This window comes from Canis lupus, chromosome 14, assembly GCF_011100685.1.
Source record: "Canis lupus familiaris isolate Mischka breed German Shepherd chromosome 14, alternate assembly UU_Cfam_GSD_1.0, whole genome shotgun sequence".
Taxonomy (NCBI): domain Eukaryota; kingdom Metazoa; phylum Chordata; class Mammalia; order Carnivora; family Canidae; genus Canis; species Canis lupus.
Genome location: NC_049235.1, coordinates 28016988 through 28036866, shown reverse-complemented (window position 1 = coordinate 28036866; position 19879 = coordinate 28016988). Strand labels below are relative to the sequence as shown.

General features: G+C 35.1%; 1 long non-coding RNA gene across 2 annotated transcripts in view; it reads right to left on the bottom strand.

Annotated features, from left to right (window-relative positions):
• Nucleotides 1–19479, bottom strand: part of LOC119866733 — a 143127-nt gene extending 123648 nt beyond the window's left edge. For both annotated transcript variants that reach the window (XR_005369180.1, XR_005369181.1), the window contains exon 1: nt 18985–19479. This is a non-coding gene — a long non-coding RNA (uncharacterized LOC119866733). The remainder of the gene's footprint in view (nt 1–18984) is intronic.
• Nucleotides 19480–19879: the final 400 nt, after the last annotated feature.

Genomic DNA, 19879 nt, shown 5'->3' with positions numbered 1-19879 from the left:
AGAGTATTTATAACATATAAAATATGAAGTAGGGGACGCCTGGGTGGCTCAGCAGCTGAGGGGCTGTCTTTGGCTCAGGGCGTGATCTTGGAGTCCTGGGAGCCCTGGGATGAAGTCCCACATGGAGCTTCCTGAATGGAGCCTGCTTCTTCCTCTGCCTATGTCTCTGCCTGTCTCTCTGTATCTCTTGTGAATAAATAAATAAAATCTTTAAAAAGTAAAATATAAAGTGGAATAAAACACAATATTTTGATTGTTTTAACTTTGAGAAATGACCATTTCTCAATTGCTTTCTTTTTCTTTTTAAATACTCTATTTATGGCTCTTGATGAAAAAGTAGATATTAGTATGGTAAAAATGACTGGTGCATTGTAATCTAAAACTACTGTATGACACTGACGTAAGTGACTTTAAGGAACAGGAAAGAGAGATACAGATCATTTATAGACTATTAAGTAAGACCTCAATACTAATAAGGAAAAGACTCAACTCTCATCTTAAATCTTTCCACTAAACATGATAAATTCAGTTTATATGGAATGAGTAAATAATGGAAAAATGCATTGGTTTGTTCTCTCAAAATGGTCTATGAAATTATTCTGATAATTTCATTATTTCCCAGGTATTTTTTTGAGTAGCAACTATCAGTTTTCATGATTGAACCTGTAATCTTGTTCAGGAACAATCAATTCCTGTGGTTAGCTTAAGAAGTAATGAACTGGGACACCTGGGTGGCTCGGCGGTTTGCCGCCCACCTTTGGCCCAGGGTGTGATACTGGGGACCTGGGGTCGAGTCCTGCATCGGGCTCCCTGTGTGGAGCCTGCTTCTCTCTCTGCCTGTGTCTCTGCCTCTCTCTCTCTGTGTCTCTCATGAATAAATAAATAAAACCTTAAAAAAAAAAAGTAGTGAACTGCCTAAGCTTCCTATGTTAGCCCATTTTTCATGTATAATCAGCACATAGAAAGTATGCTATTACTTCCCAATAAACCACAGCATGGTCTTCAACAATTTTGCATGTTTTCATATCTCAAATATGTAAAATGCCATCATTTTTTTTCTTGGAGCTGTGGCTTGTCTAAAATATATATCATTTATTACTTCAAAAAATTTTCCATGAGCAAAAATAAATGACTTAGAATACATTAATATGTAATGCATGTCATTTATATATATTTGCAATCTTTTTGCCTAGAACCACGTAGACAGTAATCTTACAAGTAACAATACTAGTAATATTTTACTTTAATAAAGATAATAAAAATATGAAATTTATGATTTTGGGATTGCAAGAGTTTAGTGCAATGATTTTCTAGAATAGTGATACAGATTGAACAGCAATAAATAAGCATTGCTCTCTCAAAATTAACACTACAAAAATTGTGTTAAAATGGGATTTTTACTGACCTTCATGCTACCTTCTACTGTGCCTCTTAGTAATCCAGAATTTAAGTTTCCTGTCTTGATTACCTAGTTCAAAAGCTCCCCAAACACAAAACTACATAATGAGGTCACAGTATCCCTCCTGGCTTCTTAAAATATAAGTAAACTGGCACCAGAAAATGGGAAATGAAGAGGAAAAAGTGTAAGTGAAATGAGGAAAATGTGATGCTTTGATATTTGCTTTGTATTTTCCAAAGATAGTAACTATTTGAAAGGTTCACTTTCCTTTTTCTCCCCCCATAAAATTGTATTCCCATGACATTTCTTCATGAAGGAAAAAAAAAAGTAGATAACACATGTGAAGTAGTGCTCAACACCATCAGAAACCAAAGAGGTTAAATTAAGATATATTTTACTGATATGTAATATGGAAAGATAGAGTCAGGAAAAAATATTCAGTGGTTACATATGTGTACACTATTGATGGCCAAGATCAGTTCTCATTGTCCAGTAACCCAAGGCACACCAATTAGTGATTATTTTCAATATAACCTGTATGTATCTCAAAGATATCAAGAATGCAGTGAAATCGAAACTAATCTTCTACTACTGGAGCTTAGTAAGCCCTTTGAATGGGATAACTTGATAATATTTATCAAAATCTTTCAATACATTATTTGTAGACCAAGTAATTCCATATATAATTAAATATTTTAAGGAAACAGCCAGGAATTAAGGATTGTTTTTTGTCTTTTTGCTTTTGGAATTGCTACTTAATATTTTTAAAGTTAGGACTTTAAATACTCAATAAATTGGGAACACCTGTGAGTGGCTCAGTCAGTTGTGCATTCAACTCTTGATTTCAACACAGGTCAGGATCTCAGGTTGGTGAGATCAAGCCCCATGTCAGGCTCTGTGCTGGGCATGGAGCCTGCTTGGGGTTCAATCTCTCTCCCTCTGCCTCCTCTCCCCTGCTGTTGTGAGTGCTCTCTCAATCTCTCTCTAAAAAATAAAAAATAAAAAATAAAGAAATAATAAGTTGTAATTAATCTCTACAATGTTTTAAATGTATCATGTGATTTCTTTATAAACTGACAAGAAAATATTCTCACAAATAAGATTTCAAGTAAGTGATACATACACATATCACATGAAATGAAGGAGAAGATAGTAAAATAGTAAGAATATCAAGATAGTAAGAATTTAATTTTTACCTTATGTTTCTTGCTATTTTCCAGCACAACTATGTCAATACAATAAGCATCTTTATGACTGAAATGGATTTAATGTAACTATTCTACATTAAAATTACTTCTGAATTGAAAAATATTTCTTTTACATCCATATAGCAGAGGGGAAAGAAAGGCTAAAAGTACAGATTATGCACACTAAACATCAAACAAAATACTTAGAAAGAATTAGAAAGAATCAGAGGTCACTGTCACTGTCTTCATGTATTATTGCTTTAGAATTGAGCTTTAAGGTCTTTTAGGTCTTTAAACAGACTTTGTTCACACATTCACGCCCCTACACACACACACACACACACACACACACACACACAGCCCCTCTAGTATGGTGAATGCTTCTGCTCACTGATATACTATATGGAAGGAATGTGTTGGAAGGCGCACGAGTTCAGTGGAAAAGATGCTGCAGAGGGCTTCTGAACACGGAGGCAGGGGAGGAAAGGGTAACATGGGCAGATGTTTTTAACTCTTGAAAACATCATAGCTAGAAAAAAATCAAATCAATCTTTAATTCCCATTTTTATTATTCCCATTTTTATTTTATGGTAATTTCCAACTTTAATGATGTAAAAACTTAGGGAATGTATTCCCATTTTTATTTTATGGTATTCCAAGTATTCCCATTTTTATTTTATGGTAATTTCCAACTTTAGTGATGTAAAACTTAGGGAATGACAATTATTTAATGGGGTAAATTCACACAAAATTAATTTGTATTTTCTTGAATATTTCAAATAGTATGGATTAGTCACTAGGGACAGTTATTTTTAACAATCAGCTCCTCGCTTAGCATTGCATGACCAAGAAGTTGCATAAGTGCTACACATAGAAAATAAGAGTGAAATATCCAAGTATCTTTTCTATTAGCTAGTCTAGGCCGGAAGAAGTGCTTATTTTGTAACTAATGGAAGGAAAGATGGCCCTCTTTGACAGTTTTGAGGATTGGTAATAAAATACATGCTTTGAAAGAAGGTAAAACATGACCAAAGTAATATTTTTAATATTAATTTCAGTACTAGAGAACAGAAATCAGAAATCATTTCTCTGTGAAGCACAAAGAAACAACACTAACAATGTTTATTTTGCTTGCCTATCCACTTTTGAGCAGCAATTCCCCTACAAGAGTAGTGGAATTAATGTGTTACCCAAAGAAGAGACACCAGAAGGATGAGGGCTCTTTTTGCCTCTAGCACTGGCTGACCTAAGACACAGCAGTTCTTTCAGCTCTATCAAAGGCTGACAAGACAATTGTGGTGGAATGGCCTTGGCTGCTGGGCCACAGACGTTTGAGAATGCCTCAACTTGTTCAGCCATCATGATCATGGAGCTGACAGTTTGCCATTCTTCAAAGGAAGGTGAAATGACCAATGGAAATCTGAGGACAGAGATAATGAAAAAAGAAAAATAGTGGTTGCTTTTGAGGCTCTAAACAGTACTTTGACACTTAAAGGAAAAGTAAAGGTTTTAATGTTGTAAGAACTATAACTGTCCATAATTTCAAAACCAAGCAGTTTGGTAGGCTAGTAATTTACATCTTGATGGCATCCAATACCAAAGTTTACTAGAATACTGACCTCTAGTAAACTTGAATGACAGCATTTCAAAATCATTTACCTTTATCATATCAGAAACTGCTTATGAACCTGTTTTATCAATTTTATTTGCAAGACTAGCACAGAGAAAGGAAGAGTGGTATTTGTGAGGGAGGGAGAAGGGGGAGGAGGAATACATTTCCTCTACCAACCCCAGGCTGGTACCAGCAACTTGTTCTCTGCTGCTCTGGGGTCGCCTAGATTTACGTAAAACTTCAAGGAAATGAGTAATGTGCATTCTTTAATAGAGTCATGAGAAGAGGTTATCCCAGCATATTCAAACAGAATGGTTTGCCTGAACGATAGTAGACTCTTGAGGGAGGGTGGAAGTTAACTTCGTATTCAGTATTAGGTTATCAGTGGAGTGGAAAGAAATTGCCCATCAATTGATTTCTGATTAAATTGATAGTTCTAATGTATTTTGCTAACAAAAATGAAAAAGCATTCCAAGACACTTTGATGAAAAGAATAAAACTGGACCACCGTCTCATACTACACACAAAAGTAAATTCAAAATGGATGCAAGACCTAAATGTGAGACAGGAAACCATCAAAATCTGAGAGGAGAACACAGGCAGCAACCTCTTTGACATTGGCCATAGCAACTTCTTACTTGAGATGTCTCTGCAGGCAAGGGAAACAAAAGCAAAATTGAACTACTGGGACTTTATCAAGGTAAAAAGCTTCTGCATAGAGAAGGAAACAAGCAATAAAACTAAAAGACAACCTATTAAATGGGAGAAGATATTTGCAAATGACATACCTGATAAAGGGTTAGAATCCAAAATATATAAAGAACATATAAAACTCAACACCAAAAAACAAATAGTCCAGTTAAGAAATGGCCAGGAGACATAAATAGACATTTTTCCAAAGAAGACATCCAGATGGCTAACATGAAAAGGTATTCCACATGACTCAGCATCAGGGAAATACAAATCACAACTATAATGAAGTAACACCTTACACCTGCTGGTATGCCTAAAACTAACAAAATGTTGGGAAGGATGCAGAGAAAGGGGACTCCTCAGGGTGCCTGGGTGGCTCAGTTGTTTAAGCATCCAGTTCGTAATCTCAGTTCAGGTCATGATCTCAGGGTTCTGAGATCAAGCCCTGCATCGAACTTCATGCTCAGCAGGGCGTCAGCTTGGGATTTCTCCCTCCCCTCTACCACTCCCCCCACTTAAGCTCTCTGTCTCACTCTCTCTCTCAAATGCATAAATAAATCTTTTAAAAAAGGAAGAAAGAGGAACCCTATTTTTACAGTGTTGGTGGGAATGCAAACTGGTGCATCTACTCTGGAAAAAGACTATGGAGGTTCCTTAAAAAAGTTAAAAAAAGAACTGCCATATGATCCAGCAATTGCACTGCTAGGTATTTACCCAAAGGATACAGAAATACTGAATCGAAGGGACACATGCACTCTGATGTTTATGACAGCATTATCTACAATAGCCAAATTATGGAAAGAACCCAAATGTCCCTCAATTGATGAAATGATACATAAGAAGTGGTGTATATATAAAATGGAACATTGCTTAGCCATTAAAAAAGAATCTTGTCATTTTGCGATGATGTAGATGGAGCAAGAATGCATTATACTGAGCTTAAAAATCAGTGAGTCAGAGAAAGACAAATACCATATGATTTCATTCATATGTGGAATTTAAAAGACCAAACAGATGAACATAGGGAAAAGAAAAAAAAAAAGAAAGAAAGAAAGGCAAATCCTAAAACAGACTCTTCACTATAGAGAACAATTTGAGCCTTGCTGGAAGGGAGGTGAGCAGGGGAATGGGTTCATCAGGTGATGGGTATTATAGAGGGCACTGTGATGAAGACTGCGTGTCATATGTGACAAATCACTAAGTTCTACCCCTGAAACTAATATTATACTGTATGTTAACTTCGTAAAATTTAAATAAAATCTTGAAACTATAAAAAATTTTGTGGAGAATTTCTCATCTGTAGAGACCAACTTAGAAATTCCTACTATATGTAAAAATCCATTTGTCCTTTTACACAGCAATTTCTCTTCAAGGCATTTATCCCTCAGGTACTCTCCACACATACAATAAATGAGGTTTATTAGATTATTATGGTGGACAAAGTGGAAGCAATCAAGTGTTCTCTATAGAATATTCTTTCTATGGAATACTATACATCTTTAAAAGGGAATGAAGATTCGATGTTGTGATATGGAAAAATCTCTAGAATATGTTGTGAAGTGAAAAGAACAAGGTACATAGCATAGCCTAAATACAGTAGGTTATATTTTGCATAAGAGAGATATTTGTAATACAAAAATGTAAAGATATTTGCAAGTATTTGCAGAAAGATATACTGGAAGAATAACAAAAAACTAATAACAATGGCTACCTGTGGAGACAGGGTTAGGAATAAGGTAGAGAGGAACCGTGTAAAAAATGAAACTTAATAATGCATAGTTTTTCATCTCATTTTTTATATTTTAACCATATGAATATATTATTAGTCAAAAATAAAATTTCTAAGTAAATTAGTGTTCATTTTTAATCTACCTTTGCAATCTTGATCTACATAAAATGATATTCTCTCAAGTCAATTGATTTTCAAGAAGCTCCCATTGCACATAATTACTTTATTAGGCCTATAAATCTTGTGTGTTTGAGGCTAAAGATGCATGTATCATCTAACATTCTAAAGATCTGTTTGGATTTCTGTGTTGGTCATTAGAGATGTTTATAAATATTCTGATTTTCCTGCCACATCTATGATATGGCCACATTTTGCTGCCCTTGTTAAAATTAGGTGACATTGTATGCCTTTGTCTAATGAAATATAGATGAAAGTCATGTGTCACTTCTGGGCAAAGGCAATTAATTGCCAGGGCAGCGATCTTCTATCCTTGCTGAAATTATTTTGGAAGCTATATTAAAAAGGATTTCTATCAGCCTGATCCTTAAAGTATCTTAGAAAGCAAGTTTCCCTGCTGATCCATATTAAGTGTGCAATATGAGAAAGAAGTAGAAAAGTAGGGACAGAAGAGCATGTATTTGCAATAGATCTTTAGCTCTGAGAATAATATTCTCAGGTCTTAAGACTCCAGAGTTTACCATATAGTGGCTTTGCACAAATTTTTCTCATCATGATTGGATGACACTAGTTACTTAAACTTAATTTCATAGTGAGCACTGGGTGTTGTATGGAGTTGTTGAATCACTATATTGTAAACATGAAACTAATACAACAATGTATGTTAACTATACTGGAAATAAAATAAAAAATAAAATAAAACAAATTTAACTCCATATAAACACAAATTGCTGACTAGAAAGATTTGCAAACTTGCAGAAAATGGACTGTTAGGCAGACCTCAGTGCCTAATTCCTCACTAGTCGCCTTTCTCACTATTAATTACAAACCTCCTACCTAAGAGATAATAGGTCAGTCAGTCTCTGGAAGAACTGATACTTTCTGAGTACAAGGAAAACATCTAGATTCTAGATGTATGGATCTCAAGGTCAGACTCAGAATCCCTGGATCCTGTCTGAACGATGTGTCAGCATCTTGCCATGGGCCTCTGAGCTCAGCACTCTCTAGCCACCGCACTTCAGACAAGCACCTGCAACACACAGTTTTGATGAAAGAGACTGTGATCATGAAGTCTTCAATACCTTCATATTAATAAGATTAAAAATCTAACCTGTCAAAGTCTATCCACCTACCATAGATAACTATAAATTTACGTGCTAATGGTTTAAAGTGTTTTCTATGAAAGAAGGGAAATGTAAAATGAAGAGGTACATGATCATTACAATTCTCAAAATAAAGAGTTAAAACAACCCAATTCTATCAGGCTGAACATTAGCTAAATCTTAACAGAATTCACTGACCAATTCAATTTTTGAAGGTTTACAGGTGAAAAAGAGTTCAGATGTGAAAAGGTTAACAAGGGCAAACAAGTTCTTTAAAGCTTCAATCTAATAAAAGCACACAGAAGTGCTGCTCATTTTGTTCTCACTTTCATGTAGTTCAATTAGGTTGTCAAGATTAAAATGAGGTTTAGCACAAGTCAAATTTTTTTCCTTTCAAGGCAGTGCTCAAGATTTTTCTTTGAATTTTGTAAGTGTTGCCGACGAAGAGAGTACAGATGAAGAGCTGAATTGGAACATTCAAGGAATCATATATTCATGAAGTTAAAAAGTATGTATAGCTATTTATATGCACAGGTGTTTGAGAGATGAGTTACATGTATAAACTTAGAAACCAAAATGAGAAAAAAAAAGAAGGAAAAGGAAAATAAAAGCTATATTATCTAATTTATCAACATTTGAGTTTGGTGTGTTTTTGTGGGTGTTTATCTGTGTTAGTTAAAACTTTTCTTGAAGTCCCTTTAAAAAAAAGTATTAAGTAAGTGAGCTTTCCTTAATATGTGATACAAGTCTGTAATTTATATTAACACTAAGGTAACATGTTAAATCACTATGGCCCTACTGGAAAATGTGCTATATCTCTAGTCTTATGATGTATCTGTTTAATCTTTTTGCAGTTTAAAATATAACATTTAGAAATATTGCTACCAAAACTAAGAGTGAAATTTGATTATTTTTTAAACAAAACTAACAAAGCCAGTTCTCTATATATGAATTCTTTCTCAAATACCAGCTATCATTTAAAAAAAATAAATAAATATATATATATATATATATATATATCCAGCCTCTGCACTCAGTGCAAGTTTGTTTGAGATTCTCTCCTTTTCCCTTTGCACCCCCCTTGTCTCTCAAATGAATGACTGAGTGAATGAGTGAATAAACAAATAAAAAATATTTTATAAAATAAGTCCATTCCTCAAATTATTATAGAAAGTTTATTTATCTGCTATTATTATTTCATCTCACTTTGGGCTCAAGTACATTTGTGTGTGTTGAATTTGAGTACCACCCACCTTCTCCTTCTTTTCAGTGTCTTTTTTGGTTTCATTTTTGTTTTTTCACCATCTCATCTAATGAGCTAACAATGTCTTTCAAGTACAGGAGAAACACTTTGGTGTTTCTTATGCTCTTCTTTATCTTCCTCTTCCTCCAACGTTTTTTTCTCATCTTCCCCCCTCTTCCTTCTGTTCTTGCCCTCCTCTTTCTTTTCCCCACCTCCCTTCCCCCACACATTTTCCTGCTCCTCCTCCTCCCCAACTGTTTCTCTCTCCTTTCCGCACCATTATGATAGATGTGCAATTCCTGCTCTACTGACAGCATCAATAATTAAGGAAATGGAACAGGAAAACAACTGATTTGAGTTCTGATGAGAAATCTGCAGACGAATCAACATGGTTTAAAGTCTCATTTATAACTCGTAATAGCCAGCATCAAGAAATAAATACAGCAAAGAGCCTTTATTTATACATGTGCAGAGGAGTGATTTCTATGCACAAGCCCATATTTAGATAGTTTGAAAATCATACAGGAAAATATTAGCAGTTTTACACTAAACATTTTCCAGATTAAAAGAATGCTTTTCTGCTGACTGAATGGAGCAAAATTTAATCATCACGTGAAATTCACAACTTGGGAAAGAAAAGCATTAATATCAAATATGGTTACCATATAATAGTGCTAAACTAAAGGAAGTCTCTTCGTTTTACTTTTCTTTTACAGCTTTACTCCCAGAGCAGAGCTGCTATAACTGTCAGCAGCTGCAAAAACACTGTTTTTATTTCATTTGTGGCTATACACATATCAAAAGCCACCTTCCAAAACACCCAGTGGTCTCTGAAGAATAAAGAGTACCAGTTACTAACTGCAAGATGTTAGAATGAAGTCCAATGATTTTGATGCAATGTTGATTTCTTTTTGTGCACCGTGGAAGGAACTTTGTTTCGAGGATGTACCCAAAGCATCCAACAAAAAGCAAAACAAAACACAAGTCAACAAATGCATGATGGCTGTCATTGTCGTACCTCTAAGCTATCTTTGCTAGGTGTGATTTCTTACATGTAGGTAGGATGGAACAGTTTCCTCAATTCCAGGGCATCCAAACAAAGTCTTGAAGCAATGCTAGTGACTGTTGATAGCAGCATATGGTCTATGAATCAGGATGGGGAAAAGGCAAAAAAGGAACAAAGAAACCTAATTCTTGTCATGTAGCTTTTTTTTTTTTAATTTTTTTATTTATGATAGTCATACAGAGAGAGAGAGAGAGAGAGAGGCAGAGACACAGGCAGAGGGAGAAGCAGGCTCCATGCACCGGGAGCCCGACTGTGGGATTCGATCCCGGGTCTCCAGGATCGCGCCCTGGGCCAAAGGCAGGCGCCAAACCGCTGCGCCACCCAGGGATCCCCGTCATGTAGCTTAAATTAAAACTAGATTCTTATCTTTTTTTTTAATCTTTTTTATTTATTTATGATAGTCACAGAGAGAGAGAGAGGAGAGAGAGAGGCAGAGACACAGGCAGAGGGAGAAACAGGCTCTATGCACCGGGAGCCCGACGCGGGATTCGATCCTGGGTCTCCAGGATCGTGCCCTGGGCCAAAGGCAGGCACTAAACCGCTGAGCCACCCAGGGATCCCCTAGATTCTTATCTTTTCTCAGCTTTTGAAATTTTGTAAAGTAAGGCTTTATCTCAGCCTCCAAAATACCAAATCTTGCTAAGCATAAAACTAAAGTGATATAAACAAACAAGTCATTTAGGAAAGCTGTTTTTCTGGGTCCCCCAGGGGATGCAGTCAGTTAAGCATCCAACTCCCTCTTTCGGCTCAGGTCATGATCTCAGGGTTGTGAGTTTGAGCCCCACATCAGACTCCACACTCAGAGCAGATTCTGCTGGGGATTCTCTCCCTCTCCTTCTCCTTCCCCACCCCATGCACTCATCTCTCTTAAATAAATACAACTTAAAAGAAAAAAGAAAATAATCTGTTTTTCTGAAGAACTGCTGAAATCTTTAATTCATTCTGGCCATGAATCACTATGTGGTAAGGGACACTGTGACAAGTGCTAAGGAGACATGAAGAAGCCTAAGACAGCACTGATCCATATTATTTTACATCTAAGAGAAGAAAAGGTAACGTGACAAAGGTAAGCATTAGAATTAAGCAGTCAAGATTCAGTAGCTGATCTCTCATTGGACATAATATGGTAGCAAAAAGATGCACTTGAAGTTAGGCAAACTTGGGTCTGAGTATCTACTCCACTACTATGCCTCCAGGGAAAAATTATTTAAATTCATCTATAAAACAGGATAACACTCATCCTGCAAGCTTTCTATATGATTATATATCACACTACATGCATGCAGCTTTATCAATAAAGTAGGTGTTTTAATAATTAAAGTGGACATTTTAATAAATGAGGGAGAATACACACCCCTGGTCTGGGTACCCCTACTTTCCCTAAAAGAGCAGTATCTGGTCAACAGCTCTTTGAATGAAAGAGCCTGGTTCATCCTTCCTCAGAGACACTGACTTTGTTGGTGAGGCCTTTTTTAATTTTTCAACTCCTACCACATTCCTTCATCCCCAAAACTTACACATGACGCAGAATATTTAAAGAACTGCTCTTTAATGATAACTTTATATCCACCAAAACTCTAAGTTCCATGGGCCTAATGGAAAGCTTAAAAAAAATACCATTTCCCCGGAACAAAGGAAGTTTCTCTAAATCCCAAACTGAATCTATGCCAATTCGGACTCTTCAAGGGTCCATCTCCATCACTCAATCCTGAGCATGAAAAAAAAAAAAAATCATTCTACTCATGGGATTATCCTTAGAGGTTGCTAAATTTGGCATCAAGGCTGGAACTTACTATCTATGAATCATTACTGAAAGGAAGAAGATGGGGTGAAAGAAATCCCACACAAGCAAGACTCATCTCTGGCACCAGCCATCAGCATGCCCTCTCTCAGATCTGCTGTGACAACTCACAGTTCATTAATAGGCCATTGATGGCAGGTTCTGGCAACATCACTTAAGGGGAAAGTTTTGTACAAAACAGAAATCCTTTGAGCTAGAAATGATTTAAAACCTTTAAATATCAAAGAAAAATTGAGTTAAAGTCATATACATGACTTGCACAGATTTCTAAGTAGAAGGATTCTCTTTCACTGCAGTTTATTTTTGTTTAGCTATATCCCTAGTCTGGTAGAAATTATCTTTATACTATCACCCCACTAAGACACTTTTATGAAAAAGATTCTCAAAAGTATGTTATTTCATTTTGTATAAATTATTGAAAAATGCACGGCAGTCTGGGTGGCTCAGCAGTTTAGCGCCGCCTTCAGCCCAGGGCGTGATCCTGGAGACCCAAGATCGACTCCCACGTCAGGCTCCCTGCATGGAGCCTGCTTCTCCCTCTGCCTGTGTCTCTGCCTCTCTCTCTCTCTACCTCTCTCTCTCTCTCTCTTTGTCTCTCATGAATAAATGAATAAAATATTTAGAAAAGAAAAATGCAGATGATCACAAAATTAGCTTAATGTATCTACTAATTGTTTTTTAAAAATTCACTGTATGTGCACCAATCTTTGTAAAATCTTACCATGGGAACAAAAGTTTCAGTGATGATTTTAAAAGTAATGCCAAATCATTTAAATCAATTTTTGAAGACTCAAACAAATCAGGATTTATATGATCCTATAAATATGTGAGGTGTTTACACTGGTGACAATGTGATCCAAAATAATTCATATTTGACACTTTCTGGCACTTGAGTTGATTCAGAAAATTAGATTACTTAATGTGCATTATGGATTAAGACAGGTCCTTCAAATGACTTGAAAAGGGGGCACCTGGGTGGTTCAGTCAGTTTAAGCATCTGCCTTGAACTCTGATCATAATCTCAGTATCCTAGGATCAAGCCTCACATATGACTCCCTGCTCAGCGGGGAGTCCCTCTCCCTTTGCCTCTCCCCCTGCTTGTGCACACGCTCGCTCTCTCTCAAATAAATAAAATCTTTTGAAAAAATAAAAATAGATGACTTGAAAATGAATTATCAAAACAATAGAAGAAACATTAGATTTCTAGGAAAAAGACAGCTTTAGGATAAAATCAAGTTTTAAATGTTTTGTTTCTATTGATCCCGAAGTTACTCTATTTGAAGAATTTATAGTGACTAACCAGTTTAATATGAAATACTCATAAAGCTTGTCTACAGTTTTAAAAATTATAATATTCATTAATATAGCATATTGTATAATAGCAAAAGTAAGTATATTATTTTGAAATAATTAATTTATTTATTTTGGAATAATGAATTTAATTAATAATAGAATCAACTACTAGTTAACCACAATTCATGTGATTTATAGATTTAAAATGCCAAGAATAGTAACATCTCATCTATATTTATTGAGTGTCTATGTTCAGGTTCTGTTATCACTATCTTACATACTTATATATTAGAAGGTTATTCTTGAATTTGATTTCAAAGGCCACCAAAAGCTTTGTTTTGAGAACCAACATTTGATTTCTTTTCCAGATCAACTTAAATGGCCTTTTGTGTAAAAACAAATTTTGTATTTTTAAATTGGCCACCAATAAGTGGAAAAAAAATATGTGTGATCTTTTCTTTTTATGGATTTTCAAATAATTTTTCTAAAATAAATCAATCAATTCCACAATATTTAAAATTCAAAAATAGCCAATGGTTCTTTGTATCAGGAAGTAGTCCTCTATCTTTTCTGTTACCCTGAAATTACCCGTTAGCACTCCATGGAATTCTGAGCAGGGTGTGAGAGAGGGTGAATGGTGCCAAAGGCATGGGATGAGTCATAGCTACTCCTGCGATAACTGTCTTAATGCCAAGGCCAGTTTTTGCAAGGAGCTGACAAAGTTGGATGAATATCACAATTCTAAATAGGTCATTATTTGTTTTTACTGCTCTGAAGCTTGATTTCACTTTGGTGCCTAATCTCCCATTATCTTCTCAAAGGACACATACCTTTTGTAATCACTATTCTGTTTAAGGGGCGATATATTATCCAAGTGTAGGAGTCTAGTGACAGTTTCTGGGGAAAACACGGAGATTTAATTGATTAACTCTATATAATGCTTCCTTGCTATGCACTGATACATGGCCTGGCTTTAGTAATTGGCTATTGGTGGTTTTTTTTGTGGCACTTAAAGTGATACATAATATTCTATTCATCTTCCTAGGAGAAGTAGCTGCGTAGACAGAAGTCCTATAGACTTTAAAAGTAAACCAAACTTAGTTCAGATTCCTGATTTAGATTTTTGTTAGTTGTAATCCTTAGGCAAATTATTTAAGCTTTCTGAGATTTGAAGTTCATCATATTTAAAATTGAATACTTGTTAGGCAGATTATGTGACTCACTTGGTAAAATTCCTAATGTAATATATGCTTGTTAAACAATACTTGTTACATTCCTGATTATGAACATAATGGTATATTATTCAATTGAGATAAATTTGATGTTTTAAAAACCTCCTTCGCTACATTAATATTATGAATACTAGAGCAATTGTATAACATCATCTTTCAATCTCTTCTTATGTACGGTCAACCAGATCCACATGCAGCAAGGATATCCAAGCTCATGGCTTCATTACTCCCAAATGTTTAGATCATTCATTTGCCCATTCCACCAACAGTCACTGCTAATTACAATGTGATAGTTGCTCATAAGGCTCTGGAGATGCATAAGTTGAGGATGCAAAGCAGTCCTTGTCACATGCTTAGGTATCTAATGAAGACTTTTTATTCTTAATAGTCCCATAACACCTCCATAGAACAATATACCTGGATTATGCCAATAAAACAATAGGTACATGGCTGTGTTTTTTCATTGAAAGTATGGTCTTACAGACATCAGTATTATTTTCTAATGTTCACTACTCAGTTCATCAAAATATGTAAGTGATATGAAGACCAATATATTCTTCATACAAATGCCTTGTTATTTTTCCATAAGCTATCAGTAAAGGAATTAAAAATTTACTTTTTAGGGCAAAATATCAGTCAAAAAAACATAAAAAGGAAAGTATAAGCTATTGTAATTCACGGTGTTCTGCAGCTATAGCTGATAACTCTCAAATAATGTTTACCATAAGAAGCATTTCCAAGAAAAAAAAAAAAAAGAAGCATTTCCAAGAGAGTTCTTTGGACAAACAATAATGTTTTAGATTAAAAGAAAAATTTTAAAAATAAAATGTTCATTTTTACTTGCCTTTATAATGACCTTGAAAAATTTCACTGTCAAGTATAAATTGGCACAATTTTCTTTATTTTCAAAAAAGGAAAGGTTTTTATCCAAGAAGAAAGCTTCTATTTAGTGATTTTTTGAGTGATTATACTGCGTGAAAGTACAAAATGTCTCTGAAACCACAGATGTTTACAAGATTTTTGGTTTTTTGGCACATATTTTGTTGAAACACGCCAAATAGGTGTTTTCAAAATGCATTCCATTCTACATCCAGCCAAGGAACCATATTTGGTATGGCTTATGTTTGAAAGCAAATGTTATAATAAGCTAGAACACTGTTTATATTTTTTTTCTATCTTCTAACTCTCCAGTAATCAACACTGTCAGGAACTTTCTGACCATGGCAGTGGAGAGTCAGATGTGCAGCCCAATGATTGAAACATCACCTCACTTATTTATAAAATTTGCTCCTATAATACCAGTATCATTTGAAAAAGAGGGCTTGGAAGTCATTATGAATGATTTCAAGTCCCTTTATGCTGCTGGGGACAGAGGCAGGGAGAGAAGGGTGTTTAAGAACATTGGCCAGAGTGGATAAAGGTCAGTGAGAAGGTCATGGATGTACCAGTCTGTCTTCTTTTCCCCCTAACTCCTAAGCCCATACCATGTTTTGGTATTTCAGTTGATATGGTCACATGTTCTCATTCTACAACCTGGCCTACAGAAGAACAAGGCACCTATAGAGTGAATGGACATTGTTATGTTTAACTTCTTGAAAGTTGAATTAGAGGTCATGATTAAAGCAATAGGAAGAAATCAGTGGTCATACCAAAAACTAGCCACGCTACCTCCCTTTCTTAGGAAAGGATCAAGAGTTCTTTTAGAAAAATGTCTGTCATTTTCTTTTCCATCTTTGTCCCTTTTAGTTTATATCCTTTTTTCTCCTCCACTTATTTTTATATTCTATTTTGCCCCAAATATTTCCCCCTCCTTAACATTATTTATTTACTCATTCATTTTTTATTTAACATTTCATAATAGTAGAAAAGTAAACTTCACTTAGGTTTATTTTTACTTAAATAATCAGATACAAAATATAAGATTTAAATGTATGAGTAATTTGTTTCAATGCATGATATTTGTATATTTAGTTAGTAATCCACCTTTCTATTCTATTAGAATTGATTATAAGTTTAAATGATAACCATTTCAATTTAATTTATGGAGATTTCAAAACCCAAGCAATACTGATACTTAACCAAGCAAAGACTAAAGAATTTAGTTCTTTTGAAGCATTTTAAAGAACTAATAAAGAAGTATTCAATAACATTCAGTCTTATATAATATCCCACATAGAATGGATCAAAGGGCACATAGTGAGTATGAGAGTGAACAGTTTGGTATAATAGATAATCAGAATTTATAAACTTTAGTCTTCTTTCAACAAGTGACCGCGGATCATTCACTTGGTTCTCTGACTTAGCTTCCTTATCTGTGGATTAGAACTCATATCTCTGATGTATGTGTAACTTGTAATAAACTTGTGGAGTCATATAAAATAATGTATGTAGGAAGAATTTAGGATATATATCACAAAACAAATTATTAATGCACTGTTTTTCCTAATTAAAAAAAAATCTTATATTCTCCATTCTTCCAGAAAAAGCATGTAGTATTTAAAGACCATACACACACACACACACACACACACACACACACAGAAATTTTAATATGTTTCTCTCTGCTTAATACCGTTCAGTGATTTCCTACTAAGTTTAGGAAACAATCCTAATTACCAGGGTCTACAATGTGTTATGTTAGTTGTTTCACTAGTCCATCAAATAGCTTTCTCATTGTTTTCTGTTCACATGACCCCACTTCTCTTTCAAAAAGACCAAACTGAGGGTCTTTGCTCTAATGCTTTCTCTGATTAAAATGCTTAGCATTCTTTCCTCGCTACTAAGTTTAAGTGAATCACCACTACTACTGTCACTCTCTCCTGATAAACTGTATCATAATCTGCAATTATTTGATCGAGTCATTTGCTTAATCACTCTTCATGCTCTACCTACTAGAGTAGTTACTAAAATTTACACAACGAAACTCAAAGCAGGAAAGACTGCATTGTGGAAAGTATCCCACCATGTTTTTAAATATATCAGAAGTTCCATGGCATTATTTGTACATATTATATGATGTTTACTTATAGAACCTGTTAAGAATCTTAATCAAATCCAAACTTTGTCTTCTGTAACAGGCTCTGCACAAATTCCAAAGCTAATTTCTTGTAATTAAAACTTCCCTGAATGTAAAACTTAAGGAAGAAAATAATTTTTTCAAATCAATTATATTGCAACATAATGTTTTACACAGTGTTATGAAAATGGCTTAATTTTCTAGAAATATTAAAATGGATGTAATTTGTATTGATAAGATTTTTTGAAATAATTCCTAGAGACCTTTAAGCTAACTCCAACGTAGTAAAGAAAGGACTCTTTTCACACTCCTTTGCTGGAAATTAGTAATCTTTTTCAAAGTAAATGTAACTGGAAATGACTCACTCTTAACTCTCACATGCTTATAATCTTCTGTCTGAGGCTCTTGTATCCACAAATTTGCTTTATCTGATTCATCTCATGTAATAAAATTCACTGTAATAGAAATTCAGTCTCGTTATTTTATACACCCACCTATAAATATACACATACTCATAATAAGCATCTTATGGGCTTGTTCAACTTAACTAATTTAGTGGATTTTGGCAAACAGTCAAGGTCCCTCATTCACGTAACAAGCCTTTATTCAGGACCTGCCCACTTTGTGCCTGGCCTTCTCTGTTCAATGCCCTCCTGCCCACCTCTACTCCCTCAGCTAAACTTTTCAGGATCGCATTCTTCTTCTAGTCTGTCTAGGACTATTTTATAGTGTATTGACTACTCTTGAGCATGACTTTTTCCTCTCATTTCCCCAATCCAAACACATTTCAAAATATATCTTCTAAACAAATTAAGGGACAGTTCTGGTGAACCATATACATTTTTAACTCGATCATATCACCTTAACTTTGGAGAAGAATGTAACAATCAGAAAAAATTAGGATGTGAACTTTTATAAAAAGGAGGAAATAAAAAGACAGTTGTAATCTAGAGGGGGGAAAGAACCCTGAAAATCCAAAAAGAATATAATTCTATTTTTCCACAAGGTTTTCCACAGATAAGTGAATATATGCTATGGTCTTTTTTTAAAGATTTTATTTATTTATTCATGAGAGAGAGAGAGAGAGAGAGAGAAGCAGAGACACAGACAGAGGGAGAAGCAGGCTCCATGCAGGAAGCCTGATGTGGGACTCGATCCCAGGGACTCCAGGATCACAGCCTGGGCCAAAGACAGGCGCCAAACCGCTGAGCCACCCAGGGATCCACCTATGCTATGGTCTTTGGCTGAGAACCCAAATTCAGAAATATCTACCCCAAACCAAGGCAAACTCCAGCCACCTCCAAGAAGCATATTGCTTTTTTACTCTATTAAAGCTCAATAAATATTTAATGAATTATATTGAATTAGATTTAGTAAGTAAGATACAGAAGATTCCAGGTTCGAACCTACTTATTTCTGGAAAGAAGTTTTACCTTAAATCTTTCTATATTCTTCTTCCTCACTGTGGTTTCTGTTCACCTTGGTTTCTTACTCTTATCCTTCTCTTTTGATATTCAGGAAAGAGAAAGTCCTGAGTAGCCCACACTTCACCTTCTTTGGCTAGGAGTCACATTCCAATCTTGATCAAAGTATAATATGGGTAGCATGTTCCAAAGAGAAAAAAACATTCAAGCTCTACCATGCAGATCTAAAGGACCTAAAGGAAAAAGTACACAGGAAGAGAAATACAAACATTGTTTCTCTGTCCTCCTCAAAAGCCTCACCTATCCATTAATTCAGTGGCCCTGTTTGGACCATAAAGTCCTAGAGGTTTGTCATGGTCCCTAAGTATGAGCAGGAAAAAAAATGGAGTGTGGGGAGGGGGAGAATGGCATAAAATTATATATCTTTATCTATAGTTCACACACACAAAAAGAAACCTACAAAGTGTTGATGAATTGCATTTTTGACATTTCAAAAGATTTTTTTTTTCTTTAAAAACAGGTCAAATAGCTCGCTTTCACCAAAATATAGTTATCCTAACTAGCTATGAATTCATGACTATCTGTATGGAAGACTCTTGCGAATCACAAATATAATCCCACCAGTTGTGAATATTGTGCAAGTGCCTGATGGTCTGCTGACCTATAATAATGTGCAACTTTGCTGAGGCATGAATTAGAGTCATGTGGGACAAGCAGTCTTTAGTAAATGATTGACAGCATAATATCTATAATACAATAAGGCTTTGTCCAAGACTTTGCATATCAACAAGCACGTGGACCTTATCTAGGACAAGAGCTTTCTAAAGGACTTTCACAGTGTTTATATTGGAGAGAGAGTAGCTGAGTGCCTAAGTGCACTCAGGAACCAGACTGTCTGTATTGA